Genomic DNA, 12,357 nt, shown 5'->3' with positions numbered 1-12,357 from the left:
GTTGGTATGAACTTCTCAAGCAATTTGTCCTAAACCCTGCAACTCATCTTCCAAAAGCTTCATGAGTATGAAATGAAGCAGTAGACATGCAACTCTCTAGCACTTCTTCATCGCGGTTAGGTGAGGGAACAACTTGCGGCAAGGGCTTCTTCATTCGGCGGCATATTTGGAGGTCGACGATTGTAGCAGTAGCATTTTCGTTTGAAAACCTGCAAATCTAAGTCATGGAAATCATCTCATTTCATTACCAGAGGACCTCATATACACTGTAAGTGAAAACCCCCAAACAAACTAAGGTCCTACGATTGTGTTTACTTTGTTAAGATGTTCAATTAGGATTTCTTTGTGTAAATCTGAAAATTAGGGTTTATTTTGGGTGAAATAGGTTTAGGGTTTATTAGCATACAAATTGAATCAATTCGAGAATAGAGAGAGAGAGAGAGAGAGAGAGAGAGATTGTAACTTCAAGAGCTCAGATTCTACGATTGTGTATCCGAAAGCATTGAGGTTGTAAAGGTGATGTGGTGGTATAGAGAAGGCTGAGGAAGTAGCCTCTGCCTGCTGCTACTGCCATCTGAAACTGTCCTTTATTCCTCCACCACCTTAACAACTTTGCACCTTGTGGAGCTTTTAGGAAACCCCACTAATTGAAGAAATTGAAAAATTCAAGACTAAGCACCACTCTGCTTGACATAGGAGCTACACAACTATATTGGGATTTTCAAATCTAAACTATATGGACTTACAACTTATCATGTGCTTTCGAATGAAATTTTGCCCTTGCAAGAGCCCCCAGTAAAAGAAAAATTCCATCAAATTGATGCTTCTTTGATTGCCTTGTAATGAATTTGATGTAGGAACATTTGGGTTACACATAAAACTAAGCAGCATGCTTATGAAGCTTATGCTTACACTCTGAGACTAAATTTTTTTTCTTTCTTTTTCTCTTTTTAGATATAGACTTTTTTAGGATCAGTCTTTTATTTCAAAAAGTTAGGTCATGAACATGTGACTATGGTAGTATTCTTTTATTATGGCAACACTAAGCTAGCTCTAAGATCTCTTTGTGAGGACTCACTACTTCTTTCTAAAAGTGATTGAAAGAAAAAGATCCTATTTTGGGTTTCTAGCAAGCCCTGGAAAACTATTTTTATTCCACATTTGATAAATATCAACTTTATCTTGCTTTATTGCTGTTTTTGTTCTTGGATCCCTGCGAAGGTGTTGTTGCACCACTTTTGTCATAACTCATGCATGATTACTATAAGGCTCATAAAATCAGAACAAATATGAAGTTATAAACAATACCAATTCATCAAAAATTCTTGTCTATGAATTGCTTCAAGAACATAAAGCATATGAGAACGAAGTAACTCTGAACAGTGTTTATCAATGCCACAAAGAGGAATGGCATATTGACAGCCCACAAGATAGAAAGGGGCAATGAATAAGTCCCTTTCATTTAATGCTTTATGATTATTTTATGTCATATTTCTATTTGATTATGATTATGATTATGATTATCTATAAACTGTTTATGTTTATGATTATAGGCATAAATTAATAGAATGGGTGATAGATTTTGCATGTTGGTGTACCAGTATAATGTGAGGACTGAATCTAAGGTGGTAGAAGATGACAGGTTTGGTTACCTTGAGATGATTGGGGATATATACAACTTAGTTTTGAGCCATATACCCAAGCGAAGATCTGTCAACTTCTCAGTGAAATACATAACAACAGATGTGATTACAGATGTAGATGTGAAATGTGACAGAGATATAATGAAAATGTTTGTTGAGTTAAAGGATAAGGAGGATATACATCTTCATGTTTACAGTGTGCAAGTTCTTGAGCCAACTGAATGTACTACCATCAATGGACATACATTGGGAGTGATTGGTGGTGATACTGCAATAGATAGGCCAAAAAGGGATGCAGAAGTGCTTACTCCTCTTGAGTTGTGTGACAACCAAAATCAAAGAGAAGCTAGTTTTAGTAGGCCACCAAAAGTACCTATATGTAGGGTGGTTCAACTTCAAGATCAGCCACACCCACAGTAAGCAGGGTGGGTTTACCCACAACAAGGAGAGAGGGTATATCCACAGTAAGCAGGGGGGTTCACCCACAACAAGGAGAGAGGGTATATCCATAGTAAACAGGGGGGTTCACCCACAGTAAGCAGGGGGTTTTGTTGCGTGTGAAAACCTTCGTTGCCCGGTTCACCCACGGATGAGCCTACAAAAACCGAGTGTTCGCAAAAGAACCAGTGTGGCTCTAGCCTAGGACTCTCCGACGCTCAAGTCAGGTCTCCAGTGCAACAGCGTAACAGCTAGTCAAAAGTTCGCCGAGCGTTTGAGCTCCATACCTGATTATTTATAAAATGAGGTGAGGCGGTTGGAGGAGTCCTTGTATGGTAAGAGTCCTCTATTGGTAGGGCTCTTCTGTGCGGGGCAGAGTGGAGAGTTCTTTTCGGGGTCGGACTCTCACTAAGGTTAGAGTCCTTATTGGAGAGTGATTCAGAATCTCATGGGATCGTGGCTTGATCCTCATCCCGTGATTCTCGGGTTGTGCTGTCGTGGCACCTGTGATCCTCGGTGGGGCATTGTGGTACCTTCTGCTGAGGGCTCGGCCCGGGTGGTCGTAGCTTCGGTGCTCGGCCCTGGACGGCCGTGGCCTCTGTGCTCGGCCTTGGCCTCAGCGTATGTGGCATGGGAGTTTCCCCCAGCCATGTGGGAGCTTGGCCGAGTCATGGTGATCTATCTTGGACCAGCCTGTATGGGCTCGGCAGGCCTGAGCCTCGGCCATAGAACTTGGCCATGTTGGGGGGATCACTTCCTTGCTCTGCACTTGGTGTAGCACCGTGCACTGGGTGCTCGGCCAGGTTCTCGGTGGGCTAAGTGCTTGGCTTTGGTATTCGGCCAGGTCAGAAATAAATCGCAGCCTCTCTCCGAGTGAACAGTTTGGCCTGGCCTCAGACAGCTCGGCTTAGCTCGGACTTGGGATTTGGTCTCAGCACATCCACGTGGCAACCTCTGGTTGGTTAGGAGATTTATGACTCATCACAAGCCCCCCACTCATCAAGGGTCGGTTCAGCCCTGATGAGTAGAACCTCTCCATTTGCTGATGATTCTCCTTCGAGGCCGAGTCCGAGCTCTCTTTTTCTTCGACGATTTGATGCTGTACAGACTGACAGTTGGGGCGTCAGTGTCACGTCACTCGGCTCCATTATGGTGCTCGGGAATTCGAATCATCTTTTGATCTGGTTCGTTGAATTTTGCTGAGTTTCTCTCGGCCGTTGGATCTTGGCAACTCAGAGGCTATAAATAGGCGACCCTTCTTCTCTTATTCTTCACTGTTTCAAACCTTGGAGTGCTCGGCTAGCTCAAAGTCTTTAGCTCGTCAAGTGCTCGGCGCCTTTAGCCCTCTAGTTTGCATTCAGCTTGTCCCTCAAGCTTCTTTCAACCAGTAAGTTCTCTTCACCCAGCATGTCAGTCTATAGTAGTCATGAGGGCAAAGTGCTCGCCAGAGTGGGTGAGATCATGGGTCCAAGCCGAGAGCTCTCCACCCGTTCTCCCACCATAGACTTGTCCGAGGTCGAGCCCGTCACGTTGGAGTCCCGCCAGGCCGATGTTGCCGAGGTCCCCCTGCCGTTGGAGTCTGGCCAAGAGGCCCAGCCAATTCCCGAAGGCTGAGCTGAGAGCTCAGGATCGTCCTCAACCGACAATGAAGAGTCAAGCGAAGAGCGATCTTTCGAAGATGGGGTTGGCTCGGTCAACTCCACCACTAAAATTCTTGAGCCGGAAGAGGGAAGCGCCGGCATGGTGGAGAGTACGGTCACTGAGGCCGACCTCTAATGCCTGAGGGCTACATATGTTGTTCCCGAGGACATCCACCTCCGAGCCCCCAGCCCTGGGGAGATGGCCTACTTCATCTGGCCCGGTGAGGTTGCCCTGTATGAGATAGCGTTCAGGTACGCTTTTAGGTTCCTGGTGCTCGGACTGGTGGACCTGATCTTGGACCATTTCCACCTCTCTTCGGGTCAGCTGACGCCGAATGCGTGGTTGCTGCTGTACGGCTTCCACATCTTCTTCTGCGAGATGGGCTGAGCCACGATCGTGGCCCTCTTCTCTCGGTTCTACTACCTGAAGAAGTCCTCGGAGAAGGGGTGGTATTACTTCACCCGCAGAACCAAGAAGGGTTCTGCTCTGAGCAGCCATAAGTTTTTGGTCGGGGTATCGACCTCCAACAAGCACTAGAAGCCTTGGTTCTTCTTCGCTTCCATCCCAGACTACCCCTTCCGAGCCAAGTGGAAGGAAATTCATCTGGGCAATGTCAATAGGGCATTGCACCTGAATGAGAATGAGCTGACCTCGCTCGATCTGATTCATTAGCACCCACCTTTCGATGTCCAGTAGCTCGTAAATGAGGGGTTCTTGCAGAGGTGGAGTCTGACCCTAGGTAGGGACTCCGAGCCAAGCTCGCTACTTGTGTTTTTTCTTTTAATCATGCTCTGATTTCTCTTTCTTTCCTTTTACAGTGGTCGGCCACATCCCCCCGTTGGACTCGGCTCAGCTCAAGGCTGAGCTTGCCGAGGATAAGAGGAAGAAGGCCACCGACAAGAAGTCCCAGGCCAAAACCTCCAAGATGATGAAGGGTAAGGCGTTATTGCTGAGCCTGAAGGATACGGTGGTCGGCCTCAAGGCCGAGAAGAGCAAGGACCCGGCGGGCTCGCCGAGGAAGGAGAAAGGCCAAAGGGGCAAAAAGAGCCCGTCGAGGGATCTGAAGAGGCCCAAAATTTCCATCAACCTCACGGGAGGCAACCTTCCTGGGGTTGCCTCGCCCCCAGAGATTGCTCGGCTTGCCTTGGGGAAGGCCTCGGCCAGCAATATTCCGGTTCAGCTGAGCTGGCACCTTTTCCCTGGGGACTCGGCCCTAACCTCTGCCATGCAAACCAAGGAGTGGCTTGACACGGGTCAGCTTCCCAAGGACAAGGAGATGTTGGACGGGCTGTCCGACCCCGAGCTCCTCTCTACTCTCTTTCCGAACTTTGCCATGGTGAGTTTCCTACTCGGCTTCTACTGCGTGATGTTATCTCTTAGAGCTCGGCCCCACTAACGTTCGGATGACTGTTTCAGGGGTTTTCCAAGGCGATGGAGACCCTTCTTCAATTCGAGTGGCTCCTGAGAACCAATGCCTCTCTTGAAGTCCAATGAGAGAAGGCCAACAAAGACGCCTATGCGACCGTCGTGGCGTACCGCGAGACCGTGGAGAAGCTGAAGATCGTCGAGGCCGAGGTCCAGAGCCTCAGCAAAGTAGCAACGAAGCACAAGGAGGTGGTTGAAGCCTTAAGGGGTTAGCTCGACCAAGCCAAAAAGAAGGCCGAGGCCGATTTGAAGCGCTCCCGTGCCAAGGCTGTGAGTGAGTACCTCATGTCCAAGGAGTACGCGAAGGTGTGTCACAGTCTGAGGAAACCTTCCTATGCCAAGGGTTACGATGGGGGTCGAGCTGACCTTCTTGCCAAGCTCAAGGCCGCTTATCCAAACCTCAATCTCTCTTAGTTCGACGATGACACAGCCATGGTGGTCGAGGAGTTGGGAGACGAGGAGGGAGCAGAAGTCGTGTAGACACTTCCCGTCGAGCACACCTCATTGGCCGACCCTTCCTTCCCTGACCAGGACCCCAAGGACCCTCCCAGCGAACACACTGCTGAGGGCATGACCGAGGACATCGAGAAGGACCTCACAGAGGAGACCGCCTCCTGAAGAACCCCTCCCTTTTTCCTTTTTAATGTATACATCCCCATGCTTGGGGTTTAAATGATTTATTCTTCTCTTTTTTCTTTTTTTTTTGTATGTACTGAGCCAAAGGGCTCTTCTACGCCGTGTCGAGCTTTTGGCTTTTAATGAATGAAATATCTTTTCCTCCAAATTGTCTAAGTATCTGAGCTCAGCAATTGTCTCTCCTTTTTGTTAATGTTATTTTATTTGTCCGCGTGCCAAGGCCGAGTAGTTGCCCTAGCCGAGGTCAGGAACTTGGCTGCTTCTAACCATGTTATACTGGGTTGTCGGCTCGGCCTGTGCGTTCGACCATGCGATGTTTTGATGGACCGAGGTCGAGCTTTTCTTCTGACCTCGCCCTTAACTAGTTTTTTTATTTTGAGCGATCAGCTCAGGTCAGTTGCCACGTTGATGGCCGTGCGGCCGAGCTGTCTTTTCCATCGGATTCAGTGCCTTATAGATTTTTATTCGATTTTAGCTTCTGTTCGGCTCGGCAAGTTTGTGTTTGTCGGTCTACCAACCTATGAGGGCTAGTCTTATGACTTTGTTGTCGCCTATGAGGGTTGGTCTTAGACGTCGGCCAGTCTATGAGGACTGGTCTTATGACTCGACTATCGACCTATGTGGGTCGGTCTTTGATGTCGGCCAGTCTATGAGGGCTGGTCTTATGACTCAGCTGCCGACCTATGACGGTCGGTCTTTAACATCGGCCAGTCTATGAGGATTGGTCTTATGACTCCGCTGCTGACCTATGAGGGTTGGTCTTTCACGTCTGCCAGTCTATGAGGACTGATCTTATGACTCGGCATTTTTAGGCTCAGAATGTTCCCGAAAATATGGGAGAATCTCAATTTTATTGGATCATAAAAATGTTTGGCCGAAGCCAGGTACATATGTGTATGTGCTCGCTCGAAGCCAAGCCAAGCCGAGCTAAATGCTTCACTGAAAAAATTTCTTCAAATTCTCCGAGTTCCAAGGTCTCGCTACCTTCTTGCCCCCCGGAGTTTGCAAGCGGTACGTCCTTGGGCGACCTTGCTTGGAGACTATGTACGGTCCCTCCTAATTTAGTGCTAACTTTCCTTGTTGTCTTGGTTAGGATGCGCTGAGTTTTCTGAGGACGAGGTCCCCTTGGCGAAAATGTCGCTCCTTCACCCTTGAGTCGTAGTACCTCACTATTTTCTGCTGGTATATCGTGTTCCGGAGTAGGGCACACTCTCTAACCTCGTCGAGGAAGTCAAGGTTGGCTCTCAGTCCATCTTCGTAAGGCTTCTCGTCAAAGTTGAGCATTCAATACGATGATGCTTTGACCTCAACAGGAGTGAGGGCTTCAGTTCCGTATGCCAGCCGAAAAGGGTTCTCCCCTGTTGGCATTCTTATCGTGGTTTGATATGCCCATAGGACGCTCGGTAGTTCTTTCACCCATCTTCCTTTGGCTTCATCCAGTCTTCTTTTGATCCCCGCAAGTAGTGTTCGGTTCGACAGTTCCACTTGCCCATTGGCTTGTGGGTGAGCTACCGAGACTGGGCGAAAATCAATGTAGAAGTGCTTGCAGAAATCTCAAAAGCTCGGGTTGTTAAATTGTGCACCATTGTCCGTGATGAGTACCTTGGGTAGCCCAAACCGGTAAATAACCTTGTCTCGAAAGTATTTCTCCATGTTCTTCTTAGTGATGGTGGCCAGGGGCTCAGCCTCGACCCATTTAGTGAAGTAATCGATCACCACAACCACATACTTTCAATTTTCTGACGCCGGGGTGAAGTCTTCAAGAATATCCATCCCCCACATGGCGAAAGGAATCAGGCTCAGCATTGAGGTCAACTTTGTCGTAGGTCGGCTCGGAATCGGTGTGAACAGTTGGCACTTCTCGCACGTCTTTACGTATTTCATGGCCTCTTCTTGCATTCTCGGCCAATAGAAACCTTGCCGAAGTATCTTGTATGCCAATGCTCGGCCCCCCATGTGGCTCCCGTATATTTCTTTGTGCACTTCGGCCAAGGCGTACTCAGCCCCTTTCGGTCCAAGGCATCGGAGGAGAGGAGCCGAGATAGCTCTCTTGTACAATACCCCATTGATCATCGTATTCTTCGCCGCTCGAATCTTGACTTTTCTTGCTTCGTCTCAATTCTCCGAGAGTTGATCGTTTTCCAAGTAATTGACTATCGGGTCCATCCAGGTCGGCCCGTCTTCTTCAATGTGCTTCACGCTTTCTTCTTGCAAGGATGGCTTTTCTAGAATTTCAATGTAGACTGTTCGGCTCTGATTTAGGAGGTCGGCCTAGGCCAACCATGAGAGGGAGTCAGCCACAGTATTTTCTTGCCTTGGTACTCGGATCATCTTAAAGTGCTCGAGCTCGGAGATCAGTGCTCAGGCCCGGCTCAGGTATGCCTGTTAGGAAAATGGTCCTACACTCTACTTCCTCCAAGTCATTCCTATGATGATGTTTTGATGATAACAAATAAGACTTGGACTAATGCTTATGTTCTAAGTGTTTAAGAGTTAAAGCATAGCACCAAGTGAGGGGGAGCATATACAAGTGTTCAAAGACCACTTTCAAAGAAGATTGAAGCTTGGAAGTCAAAGACATATGTTTAGAAACTTAAAGCATTGAAGAATTGAAGACTTTTGATTGAAGACTTTGTCTATTTACAAATATGTAATTTCTATTGTTTCTTGAGTCACATTCGATATAATGCACACACACACATGCATCCATCCATCTAGAATGACCTTAGGAGATTATTTGAACTCCTAATCATGTGACCAATTGGGTTTGAAATACCCAAAACAACCCCTGAGGAGATTAGACTAAAATTCACTGAATTTTCCCAATTCGGCATACCGGATTAATGGGTGTCTCAGAGAAACACCTCCAGTAACCCCTTTACCCATACTGGATAAGGATCCAGCATACCGGATCATATAGTTGCTGTATTTTGCCCTGATCCGACATACCGGATCCCAATCCAGCATACCGTATCAGTGCTTGACTAATTAAATATGACCGTTATTCTCATATTTCTTAAGGAAAGTAGGTAATCCGGCATACCGGATTCGCATCCAGCATACCGGATTACTTGTAGAATGTGGGATTCTTTTCTTAATTGGATTCCTAATTGGTTCTAAGCCTCTAGCTTATAAATATTCTCTTGATTAGTGTTCTACACACTACAACAATCATCAATCAAGAGCTCTAAGCAATCAAGCACTCCCTTGAGAAATTATTCTTTTAAGATCAAGAAGATTGAAGAAAATTCAATCTCACTCTTGCTCCCTCATTGCATACTTGCATCCAAGCTACATTGACTAAGAGGTAGCACTCATTCTACTAAGTTTTAAGGTAATCCTAAACTACTTAGTACTTTACTTAAAATTATTGTTGAGTCCTCTTGCTCCAAATCAAGAGAAGGAGTCCTCTTGCTCATTTCTCAAGAGTAGTCATTTGAGTCCTCTTGCTCATATTTTCAAGAGTAGTTGTACGAGTTCTCTTGCTCACTCAAGATTTGTTATAGTGAATTCTCTCTAAGGTGAGAGGAGTGGACGTAGGCACATATTGGCCGAACCACTATAAATTGTTTGTGTCTTTTTACATTGCTTGTCTTTACTCTTCTCTATCTTTATTGTTTGGTTTTATTTCCACATAGTTATTTTAATTTTCGAACCTACACCTATTCACCCCCCTCTAGGTGAATTCACAATGCCACCATTCTTTCATCCTTAGCTTCGTACTCACTGTTGACTTGGTTGACCACAAGTTGGGAATCGCTTGGTACTTTTAGTCGCCCGACGCCTATAGCCTTGCTCACCCAGAGCCTAGCTAGGAGGACTTCGTATTGTTTGAGGCTGGGAACTTGAATCTTAAGGCGTATCGGATGCGGAAACCCTCGGGGCTAACCAACATCAAGCCTGCTCTACACCCGACAGAATTGCTCAAACCGTTAACATTCATGATCCATGATTGTTCGGTTTCAGGCTCGAGCTTAGCCTCTCCTATTGATTCGGCATCCCGCACCTCGGGATTGGGTATAGTGCATTCTGCTATGAAATCCACCAGACTTTGTCCCTTTATCGCCATCCTCGGCTGGTAGCTTATGTCATACTCGCTCAGCTCTACTGCCCACGCGATCAACCGACCCGACACATTTGACTTGTGTAGTATCTTCTTGAGGGGTTGATCGGTTAACATCGTGATTGGATGAGCTTGAAAATATGGCCTCAGCTTCCTTGCGACCGTGACGAGGGCAAATGCTACCTTCTCAAACTTAGAGTACCTAGTCTCGGCATTGACGAGAACATGGCTAATGTTGTATATGGGTTTTTGTGCTCGGCCCTCCTCCCTAACCAGTACAACGCTGACCGCGACCGAGGTCATGGCAAGGTAAATTTGGAGTTCTTCCTTAGGCTCGGGTCGGGAGAGTAGAGGCGGATTCTCTAAGTACTTTTTCAGGTCTTCAAAAGCTCGTTGGTACTCGTTGGTCCATTTGAAATCCTTCGGGCTTCGAATGTTCTTCAGAGTTTTGAAGAATGGGAGACACTTGTCGCCCGATTTTGATATGAACCGTGCTTGCGCTGCAACTCTTCCGTTCAGCCTTTATACTTCTCGGATTGTCCTTGGAGGGCTCATCTCTTGAATTGCTTTGATTTTTATCGGGTTGGCATCTGTACCCCGTATGGAGACCATGAAGCCGAGGAATTTTCCCCAAGTTACGCCAAAGGCCTCTTCCAGGTTAGCCAAATGATGCTTAGCCTTCAAGCTCTTCAACAACATGTCGTCTACATAGACTTCCATGTTCCTACCAATCTGTGTGCGGAATATGTAGTTCACCAATCGTTGGTTCGTTGCTCCAGCGTTCTTTAATCTGAATGGCATGACCTTGTAACAAAAATTTTCTTGGTCGGTTCGAAAAGCCGTGTGGGACTCATCCTCTTCGTGCATTAGAATTTGATTATAGCCGGAGTACGCATCCATAAAGCTCAGCATCTCATGCCCGGCAGTGGCGTCTATCAACAGGTCGATCCGAGGCAGCGGGTACTCATCCTTCCGGCACGCCTTGTTGAGGTCGATGTAGTCGACGCACATCCTCCACTTCCCATTTGGCTTGGGAACCATGACGACGTTTGCTAACCAAGTCAGAAATTTTTCTTCTCGGATGAACCCTGACCGTTGGAGCTTCTCCACTTCCCCTCTGATCGCGTCTTGTCGATCGAGAGCATAGTTCCTTCTCTTCTGTTGGATCGATTGTTGGCTCAGATTCACATGGAGTCGGTGCTCGGCTATATACCTCGGTATGCATGGCATGTCGGCAGCTGACCAGGCGAAGATGTCGGCATTTGCCTTCAAGAAGGTTCCTAGCTGATTCCTTTATTCTTTGCTCAGCAATGATCCGAGTTGTTCTATCTTCATTGGATCTTTATTGCTAAGGGAGAATGGGATGAGGTCTTCCACGGGCCTTCTGCGCCTTTTAGTGAGCTCATCCCGGTGGTCTTCAGGGAGGTGCTCGATGCACATTGCCATTCCTCTAACATTCCCCTTATTTTGCTTGACGAAGGCGGCATAGCACTACCAGGCTTTCTTTTGATCACCTCGGATTTTTTCGATGCCGTTCTTCGTGGGGAACTTCATCTTTAAATGCATCGGCGAGATTATGGCTTGAAGAGCGGTCAACGATGGGCGGCCGAGTATGGCATTGAAAGCCACCACCAATCGTACTACCATAAATTTGAATTGGATCGTCGCTTGACATGGAGCTTGTCCGAACGGGATCAGTAGGTCAATTGAGCCCTTGATTGTGGCGGCGGCTCCCGAGAACCCGTGGAGGGAGGTCCTTTCCGATTTTAGTGCATCGTCCCCGAAGCCAAACTGTCAATAGGCATCGAGCGACATAAGGTCTACAGATGCCCCTATGTCAACCAATACCCGATGAACGGGTCTCTTCGCGATTTCCACCTGCACCACCAGAGCATCATCATGAGGCAAACTTATACCTTCGAGATCAGCCTCGGTGAAGGAGATGGTCGCCTCGGGCTTCGAATTTTTGCTCGGCATCTCTACGACCCCAACGAACCGCGCATTGGCCTTGGCCTGCCGTGTGGACTCTTGTCCGGGCCCCCCAAGGATGGTGTAAATGGGGGCCCCCTTGTTATTGCTCGGCGCGGATCCATCATCTTTCCTTTCAGTTCGGTCCTTGGGCTCGTCGTGCTCGGCCCTTCGGCCATCTGTCCTTGGCTCGACCTTTCTCCTATCACGATCCTCGGGTCGCTGACCCCCACGTTCTTCTCGGCTTCCTTTGACATATTGCTTCAGGTGCCCTGCCTTTATCAGCTCTTCAATTTCTCTTTTCAGCTGATAACAATCCTTGGTGTCGTGATCGGTGTCCTTGTGGAATTGATAATACTTGTTGGGATTCCGAGATGACCCGGCTTGCATCGGTCAGGGTTGGAAGATGTACCCGCCATCCTGTATTTGCATCAAAATCTCCTTATGCGAGGTATTCAGTGGGGTGTAATCAGGGCTCCGAGCTCAGTCTGTTCTCTCTGCTCGGTGGTCAGTCTTGGGCCGTTTTTCCTCTTTGCAGTCATC

The sequence above is a fragment of the Telopea speciosissima genome, chromosome 2 (assembly GCF_018873765.1).
Source record: "Telopea speciosissima isolate NSW1024214 ecotype Mountain lineage chromosome 2, Tspe_v1, whole genome shotgun sequence".
Taxonomy (NCBI): domain Eukaryota; kingdom Viridiplantae; phylum Streptophyta; class Magnoliopsida; order Proteales; family Proteaceae; genus Telopea; species Telopea speciosissima.
This window is presented reverse-complemented; position numbering follows the sequence as displayed.